The sequence below is a fragment of the Mustela nivalis genome (assembly GCF_964662115.1).
Source record: "Mustela nivalis genome assembly, chromosome: 1".
Taxonomy (NCBI): Eukaryota; Metazoa; Chordata; class Mammalia; order Carnivora; family Mustelidae; genus Mustela; species Mustela nivalis.
In genome coordinates this window covers 164,434,213-164,447,360 of record NC_139020.1, presented here as the reverse complement: position 1 = coordinate 164,447,360, position 13,148 = coordinate 164,434,213, and the positions used below count along the sequence as shown (strand labels likewise).

Below are 13,148 nucleotides of genomic sequence, written 5' to 3'. Positions count from 1 at the left end.
TAAGTCTGACTAAGGGTTTACTAATTTTGTTGATCTTTTCAAAGAACCAGCTCCTGGTTTCATTGATCTGTTCTGTCGGGGTTTTTTTGTTTTTGTTTTTGTTTTTTTATAGTTCTATTTCACTTATTTCTACTTTAATCTTTATATTTCCTTCCTTCTACTGGTTTGGGGTTTTGTTTCTTCTTTTTTTTCTAGCTCTTTTAGGGGTGAGGTTAGGTTGTTAATGTTTGAGAATTTTTCTTGCTTCTTGAAGTAGGCCTGCATTGTTAGAAGCATCCCTCTCAGAACCACTTTTGCTGCATCCTAGAGATTTTGAACCATTGTGTTTGCATTTTCATGTGTCTCCATACAGAATTTTGATTTCCTCTTTGATTTCTTGGCTGAGCTATTCATTGTTGAGTAGCATGTTTTTAACCTCCATCAACATTCATTCTTATTGTTGTTTCCTGGAGTATATATAATCTGTTCTACCCCACCTCTCCCACCCACCCCTACCTCCCCACCTCACCACCCTCACCCCCCCCCCCATGGCTACTTTTAAGATTTTCTCTTTATTTTTGCTTTTTATCAATTTGTGATATACCTGGGTTTAGTTCTGTTTATTGTCTTGCCTGAGAATCACTGAGCTTCTTGAATCTGTGGGGTGGATGTGTTTCCTCAGATTTTGAATATTATTTGGCATATTTTCCAAAACTGTCTTCTTTTCCATTCTCTCTTTTTCTACCTAATGTGAGTCCGGTGGTATGCATGTTGGATTATCTGACTATGGCTCAACTCTATATTACCTTCTGCTTTTTCTTTTTCTTCCTCTTTGTGCTTTATTTTGGATATATAATATTGACCTATCTACTGGCTCATTAATCCTGTCTGCTGTGTATCTACTCCACTGTTGAACCCATCCAGTGAGTTCTTAATCTCTGATTTCTGTTTTTGGAAGTTCTGGGAAATTTTCTGGACTTTTTTATTTTTGTGGCTCCTAAGTTCAAATATTCTATTTTTTCATATTGTTTTTCTACCTCTTTTCTTTTGAATATAGTAATCATAGTTATTTTGGAGTCTTTGGTTAAGTCAAATATCTGGATCAACTCTGTTTTTAATCACTGTTTTATCTCTTGATAATTGGTGCATTTCACAGTTTTCAGGGGTAAATATTTATTATATGCCAGACACTGTAAATGCTAGATTTACTCTGAACTATATAATAGTAATCTACAAAGTATTTAAATTTGTTCAGTCAGCTAAGTGACTAGAAGGCCTTATTTAGGGAAGATCTAGCATCCCCTTAACTAAGTATGACTGATACTCTTATGGGTGACTTTTCTGAGTTATAAGTAAATGTTTGGTGTGTTCACCTATGTCTTCCATTCTGCTGTTGTCCCAAACCCCACATCTTTTCAATACTGTTTAATACCTGGCATTTCCACTCACTTTCAGCTTCACAGCACATGCTTTCTCCCAGACCTTTAGGAGTCTCAGCCACTGCTCAGTAGCCCAAGAGTTAGCCAGGGATCCAAGGGAAATTTCCATGTAGATTTCTGGGTTCCCTCCCTCACATTCAACCATCTCTACCATTCTGCTCCCCAAATCTCAGCCACCTTCATCCCTCTATCAAACAATTCATCCCTCTATCAAAAAACACCTTCATCCCTCTATCAAAACAATTGCTCCCTGCTTGAGTTTCTGTGTTGGCTGCTCTCTGAGCCTGATAACTGTTATTTTATATATTTTGTCAAGTTTTGATTGTTTATGGCAAGAAAGGGAGTCTGATACCATCTACTTTATCATAGAACTGGAAACTAACATTTTGCTATCTTAGTTTCAGTTACATTTTTAGGACACTCATTTAAAAAAGCACAGTTTATGGATAATTTTTATTCTAAGTTTACTTCATGGTAATTTTGTTATTCAGTACTGTTTCCCAACATTATTATTTAGTTGGAAAATGACTATAAGCAGCATCTTTATTAATGTATGAATGTTTCATTTGGCCTTTTCAGCTTTCGTGCTCACTATATTAAGAGATAGCTTCTTTGGCATTTGCCTAGTTTGAAAATCATCTAGTGTTGAGAGTCTGCTCTGGCTTGACCCTATTTTCCTGGTAAGCATAGTCCCAGTAACAGCACATCTTGGCAAAAGTGACCTGTTGTCCTGGGTGACTCCCAAAATGGCAGCCACTGGAGTTTAATTCCTTTGGCCTTAAGTTTTATCTCCTGTGAAAATTCAGCCACTTCAGGGGAAGAATGGTAGAGTAGACTGTATTAGTCATTAACATGAAAACAGTTTTTCAGATCCCTTCTTGTAGAGCTGGTTTAACAGTAGCTGGGGAGAAGCTTTTGTGGTTACTCCTTGGTGCCTGAACAGGGTCATACAAGGTGAGAGAGTGTACATAAATTAGAAAGGATTAACAAAAGATAACTCTTAGCATTGTTTTAATCCTCCCCCAAAGAGCTAGGCTACTTCAGTTTTTTTATGTTTCCTCAAGAAGTTCTTCATATAATATGATAGGAGCTATAGCAATAAAGCAAAGTCTAAAATGATACAAAGAGCCTGATAATAATAGAGTAAAATCTAGAGTGATTAAGGTAGGCTGAGGGATGCCAGAAATTGGCGACATTGGTTTCTTCCTAGGAGAGCTTTTGGGTGACTTGGCATTAGGGTTAGGAGACTATATTATATAATCTTTTTTCCTCCTGAAGCTTGAGCTATGTGAATGTGTTCCTCAAAAAAAAAAAAAAAAAAAAAAGGGAAAGAAAAGATCAAGCATGTTTATTTGTTATCCTTGTTATCCTTCTTATGACACCCTGAGAGTAAAGGGATATTTTTAACCCTCAAAGTTAATAAGAATAGGAGAGTAAACAATGGCAACAAAAGATTTGGAGTCTGGAAAGATAATGCAGCAGACTGACTGAATGTTTGCATCCCACTAAAATTGATAAACTAATCTCCAATGTCATGGTATTTGGAGATGTGTGGCCTTTAGGAGTTGACTAGGTCATAGTGGTGGACTGCTCATGAATGGGATTAGTTGCCTTATGAAAGGAATTTCAAAGAATTCCCTTGGCCTTCCACCATGTGAGGATACAGTGAAAAGATAGTCATCTATGTACTAGGAAGCAGGCTGTCACCAGACACCAAATCTGCTGGCACAAACTATGAGAAACAAATGTTTGTTGCTTAAATTACCCAGCCAGTGGTGCTTTTTTTTTTTTTTAACAGTAATTTAAAGTTTATTCCAGCTATAATGCAGGTTATTCTGACTTTAAGGTAGCATCACATGGCATACTTCTGAGTCCATTCCCGAGATATTCTGTGTACTTATCTCTGTCTGTTTTATAGATCCGTGCAATCTCTGGCACTAGGGGGTCATCTGGGTTTGGATCACATAGCAGTGAACAAATGGATAAAAGAACTTTAGAAATAGTTAAAGCAGGAGACCACTGTGATCTTAGAATATCGAGACAAATGCTGCCATTACTGTTAATATTTGGATGATAAATTCTTGTTGTAAATGCAACCTTAGGTGGTTTGAAGGGGTAGTCTGTAGGAAAATGAATTGTCAAAAAGAATACACCGCCTTGATATGGGCTGTCATTAGGTCCCATAATTGTGGCTTGCCAATGAAACATATCATCCCCAACTGGACCTGCAGAACATTGTGCTGGAGGGTCACGGGCCAAATCACTAAGTTCCTTATTAATCCGTTTCAGCGCCATAGTCTGTGCTTTTCGTCTGGCTCCTCACTCTGTCGGTGTGTGCACAAAGGTCCGGCCAAAACTCTTGATTATCCAGGCGGCAGGGAAGGATTGTCTCTTCGTCTCACACCGGCTCGGCCAGACACAGGCGCCTTCTTACTAAACAGATCGGAGATTGGGAGGGCGGGGGGCCGGAGGCGGGTCATGGGCTTGGGGGGGAAGGGTGGACGAGCGGCCCAGTGGTGCTTTTGATACAGCAGTTCAAACTAACTAAAAGATACGGACAGAAGGAAAGTTAAATTCCAAACCAGCCAGTAAAGAAAGCCAAGAGTTTCCACAGATCTACTTGAAGACTTGAGAATTGGGGACAGTAGATGCATCTGAAGATGGGAAGACTTAAACAGGAGGGTTGGTTGAATGTCTTAAGAGGCAATTGGATCCCTAAACAATCATGATAGCTTTTGCACAATAGGACAACTCCCTACCCAGCTCCAAGTAGAAAACAAAGTTTACTTTCTGGTCAGAATAATACAGAGTTTCTGGACAGGACATATCAGAGTTGAAAGTAGAATATATATCACTGAAAACATGGGATTGAACGAATGTTTACATACTAAATACAGAGATATCAGATCTCCCCACGCTGGGCTTCCACAACACAGATCATCAAGCTTAAATACCTTTCAGACCGGAGAGAGAATGCTCCATCTCCAGGGAGTTTGCCCAACCCTAAAGAGAGAATACCAGGAACTCTGTGACATGATTGCTCAGCTAGATGACCTTGCAGTGAAGTCCACAGTAGACCTCAAACAACTTTTGAGTAATTACTTAAATAGGAGCAGAAACCAAGTATTTCTAGGCATCTAACTTATAGACAGAGACTAAACTAAATTTGAAGGAAACAGACCATGTCAAGAGATGAAAATTTTAGGTACTCCAAAATATTCCTCTATTATTTATATTCTCATTGAGATAAAAGATTATATTCATGAAAGAAGAACAAAGGGCCATGAAAAGGGATATTCAGATAATGAAAAAAAACTCTCAGAAATTAAAAATGCAGTAAGTTTAAAATTCAACAGAAAGAGTAGACTATGAAATTCAGGATGTCTTCCAGGAATTAAAAGGAAATGAAAAATAGGGTATAAAGGATAAGCAAATTATGGATTGGGGTAGGAGAGCCAACATCCAGATGACAGAAGTTGCAAAAAGAGAGAGAGAGAGAGAGAGAGAGAAAACCACTGGGAAAAAATAAAGAAGGGATTAAAAAAAACTTTCCCAAAATTGAAAGACTCAAGATTGTAGTAGAAGGGTCAGAACAGTGAATGACAGTAACCAACACCAGGGCCCATCATGATGAAATTTCAGAACAGTGGAGTCAAAAAATAACTACCACTTAAAGAGAGGAAAAAATAGGGTCACACACAGAGAATCAAAAATCAGAATGGTTTTCTACTTCTCAGTAAGTATACTAGAAACCAGAAGTCAATGAAACAATGCTTTCAAACCATGAAGGAAAATTATTTCTAAACTAAATTCTATATCCAGTCATACTCTTACTTGAGTATGAAGCTAGAATAAAGCCATTTTCAGGTACACAAGCTCTTCAAAAATTTACCTTTTATTCACCCTTTTTGAGGAAACCACTGAAGGATGAACTCTAAAAACACAAAAATAAACCAAGAAAGAAGAAGACATGGTAAATGGGAAAAAGCAGATGGCACATAGGAGGGAGACTGAGGAATCCTCAGAATAATGGTGAAGGGAGATATCAGGATGACCTGAAGCAATAAGGACAACTATAACAGACTGGATCAGGGCAGAAGGCTCCAGCACAGATTTTGTTAAGGAAATAAAGTTGTTTAAATACTTAATGTGTCTGAGCATTTATTTAGGAGATTTAGACAATTGGCAGAAAGTTGGGGATTAAATTATGGATAGGTACTTAAGAACAAAGTAAAACAAAAAAGACAGTTGTTAACTCCAGGGAAAACAACCTCGGAGAAGAAATGAAAAGTAATCCTAGCATATTACACAGTGCACGTTGATAGAGCAATTAGATACTGATCTAAATGGAATTATAATTATGTTGACAAGATGAAAGGAGGGTAAGATAAGAGTTTGTGATTGTAGGGGTGAGGGGGCACTTAGTGGAAGATAGCTGAATTCTCATTTACCAAAATGGGAAATGGATACACAGTGCTTCAGCCTGAGGGGGGAAAAATCATGAAGTCAAGAAGTAACACTGTAGACATTAAAGATTTAGTACCCAGTTCCTATTGGGGGAGGAGTCTCTCACACCACACCACGCAATTTTCTGATACCAGCCAGGTGTCCTACAGTTCAACTCAATTCTGACACTGTCTACCCAGGGATGATATCAGCTTGCATCAGTCCTACAAGACTGCATTCCACTTTCAATGCCAGTTACAAGTCCACGTGATTATCCACTGGGCTAGAAATCAGAGGTTCCCGTGACCCTCTCCTTTGGTTCAGTTAATTTACTAGTGGCTCACAGAACTCTGGGTATCATCTAAGTAGATTACTGAGTTATTATAAAGGCTATTAAAGGATATAAATCAGTAGCCAGATGAAGAGATAATGGGGTGAGGACCCAAACAAAGGAGCTCTGTCCTTGTGGAGTTTGGGGCTCAGCACAGTGGTACATGGGAGTGTTCTTGTTCACTAACCTGTAAGGTCTCTGAACCTCATCCTTTTGAGTTTTTATGGAGCCTTCGTTGCACAGGCATAAGTGATTACATATTTGGCCATTGGTGACTGATTGAACCTCCACTGCCTCCTCTCTCCTCCCCAGGAATCAGGGGGTGGGACTGCCGTCCAGAGTGTCAAAATGCTGGAAAGTACATGGTGTGGTGGTGGTAAGATACGGATTTGACTCCTGGCTATACTCTCTGTGTGACTTCAGCAAAGTCACCTAACCTCTTTGAGAATAAGATGGGGACAATAATTATCACAGGGTGATAATAGATATCAGGCAAAATAATGTATATGGGAATGACTTGTAACTAGAAAATTCCTATTACAATTCTTGGTTTCAATTTGCAAGTATCTTTATGTGTTGAGTTTGTACAAATGTACCTTCTATCCCTGGTATATTATTATTATTATTGACTCTAGGTAGGGTTGTGTATTAGTTAAGGTATAGGTTAAAGTACTATAACAGGGGGAGGACCAAAAATACGGCAGTTCAAACAAGACGGAAATCTGTTTCCCTCTCATATAACAATCTAGAGCTGTGCTATCCAATATGGTAGCCACTACGTACTTGTAGCTATTTACATTTAAATCAAGTACAATTAAATAAAATTTAAAATTCAGTTTCTCATTTGCACTGGCCACATTTCAAGCACTTAGGAGCCGCTTGACTGGAGGCTGTTGTATTGAACAGCACATATAGAACATTTTCATCATCCCAGAAAGTATTTTGGGCAGCCCTGATCTAAAGGAGTGGTCCAGAACTTCAAGGATAGTTCTGCTCTACAAAGTCATCCACAGACCTGAGTTTCATAAATATTATTGCTCTGCCATCCCCTAGGTAAAGCTTCTTAATGTATTTTTGGTGCCATCGATCCCTTTGGCACTATGACAAAACCTACAGACTACTTCACAGAATAATATTTTTAAATGTCTAATATAAAATATGTAGGATTATAATAGAAGTTAATTAATGTTGAAATATAATTGTCAAAGTATAAAAAAAATAAGATGAACTCATGATATTACAACATGTGCTTCATTAATACACCAAGTAATGATCTAGTGGCAAATCTAATGGCCACTATAATTTCAAAGTATTGATAAGTGTATGTGATTTTTTTCAAGATAATCCATAGCAAATGTGATATGAAAATACCTATAATTTCAGTTGGTGACAGTCATGGATATGGCAGATACCATTTATGGTTTGTTCCCTACATGATAACTGAAGGAAATGCTAAATTTCAGATAGACGTTAATGAAAAGAAAGCTGCGTAGTTTTCTTCCCATCCAAGTTTACAAGACCAGCATTCCTATTTATGGATCCCTTGTGGTGGGGTGGGGGGAGTATCTGTGGACTTCAGGGTTAAGAACCCTTGCCGGAGGATGTCAAAGCTGGCTTGGCAATGCCAAGTCCACCCTCTAGATTGTGGAAAGGGCAAGGGTCAGTGATATCCCTTTTAAAGGACATGAGCTGGAAGTGTTTTCCATCCCCATTGGTCAACAGGCGGTCACGTAACCACCTGTAGTGTAAGGCAGTCTGGGAAATGTAGTCTTCAGGGCAACCCTTTACGTTGCTATTAAAAATCTGAAAGCAGTTCTGCCAGTAAAAGGAAGAAGAGAAGAGGTGATATTAGGATAAATAGCAGTCTCTGCTACAACTTCATTCATCACTATGGAACTGAAAAAAAAAAAAAATGTGTTCCTATTATTCAAAAATGGCTGTTTATTCTCTGACATTTTGTGCATTTTCAGATCTGATTCAGAAATGCCAGGAAGAATTTCACTCTTACTAGCTGTGGACAGGCTCCCTGTGTTACCAGTTCCTGAGATGTATAGTGTATAAGGGATATAGCATATTTTGAACTACTTTGCCCCAACTCTGTGCATATGCCTGCAATCACCAGCAACATTATTAGCTCAGAGACTGCAGTCTCATCCCTGTCAGGGTGTGTTTGTCCCTTATTCAAAGTAGACTCAGTATGTCACCATCTGTACTGACAGAACCAATAACAAATAGATATCTGGTCCTGTCACCAATGACCAGTAATAGGCTATGTGCAAGAGAGCATAAAAAGTAGAAGGAGGCAGACTTTTTCCAAACAAACAAATCCCTTGAGCAAATGCCCTTTAAAGTTTAAAATAACAACTCCTTCAGTTGTGCATGCAGCTTTTAACTTTTCAGAGAGCTTTAAATACCTTAACTCTTCTCATTTTATTAAGGTACCCAGATCATGAGGGTTTTTCATTTTCTTTTTTTTTTTTTAAGTTAGTTAAATAAATAGCAATTTTGACACAGCACCACATAGCCGACAGCTTTTAGTTTATAAAAAAAGAAGAAAAGAGTCTGAAAAGGCCTACTTAACGGGCAAACCCTCTTGGCTCTGGCAGGAGGGAAACAGAGCTGGTCCGAGCCCAAATAGCACTTCAAGGGCCAGGCAGCCTCTCGTGCACACCTCTTGTCTCCATTCCAGGGGCTGTTTTCTGATGGAACATGAATGCTCAATGTTATTTTCTTTAAAGTCCAAGATTGTGAGCTCCCAAGGGGAACCCCCACAAAGCCTGGTGCAATTCCCTGTACATCATAGGCACTATTTGCTGACTGATTGCTTCTATTTTATGAGCATTTATAATGGCCTTTTAAATAAGTGTGATTTTAAAGTTTGCTGAATGAAGAGTGGTTTTTATTTAGTTTTAGGGTCACCATCGTCTTGGTTTTTTTCGTCTCCCTTCCCCCCCGTCCATCTCTAGTTTTAAAATGTGATTCACTAGGAAAATATGACTCTATTAATTGAATTAATCTTAGAGCCAACTTTTCAGGAACCTATCTATTTCTGTAAAGTGAGATCCACTTGCAAGTGTACCATTTGGTGCCAGCACTCAAATTTTCCCTGACTCAGTTGCTCCGGTGGTGCTTCAAATATCTTCCCATAAATCAGGCAGCCAGTGCCCCATACTTGTGAGGATTATTTACAGGGTCTTGTGATTCAGCCCAGGATCTGATAGTGATCTTGGTCGGGTGTTATAAATAGGCTAGGCTTTTTTATAGGCCAATGGCTATTTTTATAAGGGAAGCTTTCTAAGTTGATTTTCTTTGAACCCAGAATGACTTTCTCCCTCTGGCTTCCCCTGTTTTCCTCTTCCACTGGGGAGATCCTCTCTTCTATGGGCCTGTCTCCCCCCGCCAGCTGGTGTCTGCAGAAATCAGAAGGAAGATGCATGCCTGTCACAGAGTTGCCTGAAATCCTATATCTTCACCCCCTTTCAGTATTCTCTTTCTTTCATCCCGCGGGAGAATGGCACCCACCCCGCCCATTAGGCCACAGGATCTCTGGGACTAGCCACCTTGTCTGAAATAGATACCCACCGGCTCTCAGGCAGAACAATTCCCTACATTCATACCTGAATGTATATTTTACAATATTACCTTTTGTTTGTCTTTGTAGACTTGCCCCTTCCCCAAGTTGGGGGAAAAAAAAGTCCTGAGTTACTGCTGATGAACCGAATTGCCTCGTTTGAGGTAACCTCAACCCCACGTGTGATTAACACCTCTGCCCCAGGTGATAAATTAGATCGCCTGCTCAGGCCTTCCCCAGGGTTGTCTTTTCCCCAGGTCTCCAGAGGTCTCTTTCCTTCTGGTGGGGTACCCCTACGTATGCCATGTGCAGTCAGACACGAGAGGCTTGCCTTGGGGCACTGCCCTTTCTTTGCATCCTTTCCCCAGGTTTTTATGCCGAAAACAGCACATTCTCAACATGAAGCAAAAATTGATCCTGCTCTTTTTCATCCTGTGTTTTTGACCATGCTGTTCTTGGCAGTCAAATTTCCAGGCTTGGGGGTAGAATTGATAGCTTCAAGCCTAAGTTAAATTGGTCGGCAGCATGCCATGTGTAGTCTTAGTCCCCCTGGATAAATTACCAGCATCTGTGGCTTCACCCACCCAATGGCCTTGAGTGTCTCCTTAACTTTACAAATGGCTTGCCTCTTGGAGCCCTGCCCCCACCCTTCCACCCACCAGCCAGCTCTGAGGGCTGGAGTGCTTTCTCACTTCTTGGGCCAAGTACTGGAAGTAAAAGAGATTGTTTCAACCTCTGAGTTCCACCACAGGGTCAAGGGCCCTAGAGCCTGGTGCTGCAGTCTGGCCAAAGGGACCACAAAACAGGTCACCAATGATGTCCATCCATGTTCTGAGCTTTCGTTCTGCCTTTCCCTGGGATTAATGTCCCATCTTATAATAATAGTGAAGATCAAATAAAATAAGGCATTATAATTGAAATGCTTGATGAAAAGTAGACAGCATAACAGCAGCAAAAATAAAAATAGTAGGTACTGTTTTATAGGCATCTGTTGTGTCCCGGATACTTTGTTTAATGCTTTAAAGGAACTGCCTCATTTAATCCTGATAACTACTCCTTTAAAGTATTAGTATGCCCATGTTACAGAAAGGAAAGTAAGGCTTAAAAAGATGAAGCTATTTGTTCGAATCACATACTTAGAGGAAGTGGTAGTCAAAATTTGAGTCTGGCCATGCTGACTTTAAGGCCCATATTCTCATCTATTAAGCAGAATATTCCCCTTCCCACTTCAGAATTGGTAAGAGAAACATAATAAACTTCAAAGATGGGCATTTACAGTGTTTTGTTTGGGCTATCCATTTTACCTTCCATTTTCAGATCAACAAGCCATTTCCTGTGCTCAGGCCTTATTTCCAGAGCAGAAGGAACTAGATGGTTTTTCCCCTGGGAGAGGGAGACTTGAGATGTGTCTGCCTGTTCCAGGAAATGCCACCCACTCTTGTCACCCACACTATACCGCCCAAGTGCATTGACTATACATTAGCCAACATAGTGATGACTCTTGTGTAAGCCACTAGCTGTCAACATGAATAAGGCTCAGACAGTGCTCACTGCATTTCTGTTTCTGTGGTTGACAGTGGATTCAGTAGGGCATTTAGACCTGCTCTGCTTTTAAGAGTCATTGGCCAGGTGTGAGTTCATCAAGTCCCTGGCAGAGCACATGTCTAGCCACAGAAAAATGAGGCATAAAAGCCTTGGTTCCTGTGTGGAGCCACCGTCCTGTAGCAGAGACAGGACAGGCACTGTGACTAATCAATGTGCATATGTTTGGCAGTTTTGGAAGAAGTGCATCCATCGAGAGAATTCAGAAAAGAGGACGGTTCCGTGAAAGTGTTTGATCTGGATGCTGGCATGTATGGGTAGAATGGTGAGGAGAGTGAAGAATGTTCCAAATACAAGAAACAGCCAGGGGTATCTGGTCAAGGTTTCAAAATTGCTTTATTCCTGGGGGGGGGGGGGTTTGATATAAATTGGGTTTTAATCTTAATTCAAGAAAAGGCACCTGGTAAAACTTGCCACTTTTCAGAGTGCTTATGTCTTGAGAAATAGTGTAATTCTGTTCAACATGTCTTAAGTGTATAGTTACAAGACCAAGATGCTGTCCCATGGGCAGGAAGAGAATCAGAAGTGAGTGAGATTGTATTGGTCATGACACAGACATAGGTGTGTATAAAACTCACAGAATTGTTTACCCCAAAATGTCAGTTTTTTGCTATTTGTAAATTTTAAAAATATTTTTTAAGTGTGTAAGGTCAATCCTTCCTCTCAAACGATTTACAGCTTATTGAAAGATAAGCTAGAAAACTGTCTTCCATGTTTAAATACAGTGCGCATGATAACAGAGATTAAACAGAAGAACGTTGTGGGAGCTTGAAGCCAGCACAGAGCACTGCTGTCTGTGGGAAACCCAAACCATCCTGACAGTACGTGGCATATGCAGTTAGATGTCAAAGTGGGAAACTGCCAGAAAAAAGGCATGGGAGCAGGGAGGTGTGTTTTGGATCAGCTGTCATTCCTTTTGGTTTGGCTGGGTTGGGTTGGGTTGGGTTGGGTTGGTTTTTCTGTTTTTGGGGTTTTTTTTTTTCTTAACATAATTCCTAAGCTAGTATTTGTTGAGCACCAACTCTGTGCCAGTAGAGTACTGAGACTCTGAGCTGAGTCCCCATCTGCACCCCCACCTCAGCAGAGAACATACACAGATGGCAAAACAGCATATGAAAAGATGCTCCCTATCATCTGTCATTGGGGGATTTGCAAATGAAAGCAATAATGAGATTCCACTACAGATTTATTAAGATGGCCCAAATCCAAAACAATGACAACAACAAATGCTGGAAAGGATATGGAGCAGCAGGAATCCTTTTTCATTGCTGGTGGGAATACAAAATGCTCTAGCCACTTTGGAAGACAGTGCAACAGTTTCTTACAAAGCCAGACATGTCCTTACCATCCATCCAGCAGTCTTGCTCCTTGCTTTACCCAAATGAGTTGAAAACTTATGTCCACACAAAAACCTGCACACAGATATTTATAGCAACTTTATTCATAATTCCCAAAACTTGGAGGCACCAAGATGTCCTTCAGTAGGTGAATAAGCTATGATACATCAGACAGTGGAATATTACTCAGTGCTAAAAAGAAATAAGCTGTCAAGCCACAAAAAGACATGGAGGAAACTTCAGTGCATATTACTAAGTGAAAGACGCCAGCGTGCAGAGACCACATACTATGATTCCAACTATACGACAGTCCAGGAAGGGAATAACTGCGGATGCAGTAGTTATCAGTGGTTGCCAGGAGCTGATGGGGGAGGTGGTGAGAGAACAAGAAGGCAGAGCATACAGGAGTTTGAGGAAAAAACTCTGCTCCTGTTCTTTTTTTT

At 40.1% G+C, this 13,148-nt stretch overlaps 1 protein-coding gene and 1 pseudogene across 24 annotated transcripts in view; one reads left to right on the top strand and one right to left on the bottom strand.

Annotated features, from left to right (window-relative positions):
* ATG7 (autophagy related 7) overlaps window positions 1-13,148 on the top strand; it is a 243,135-nt gene that overhangs the window by 189,054 nt on the left and 40,933 nt on the right. The window lies entirely within an intron of this gene.
* On the bottom strand, window positions 3,198-3,852 carry LOC309854749 (ubiquitin-conjugating enzyme E2 D3 pseudogene; annotated as a pseudogene). The gene has a single exon. The product of its transcript is annotated as a ubiquitin-conjugating enzyme E2 D3 pseudogene (transcript).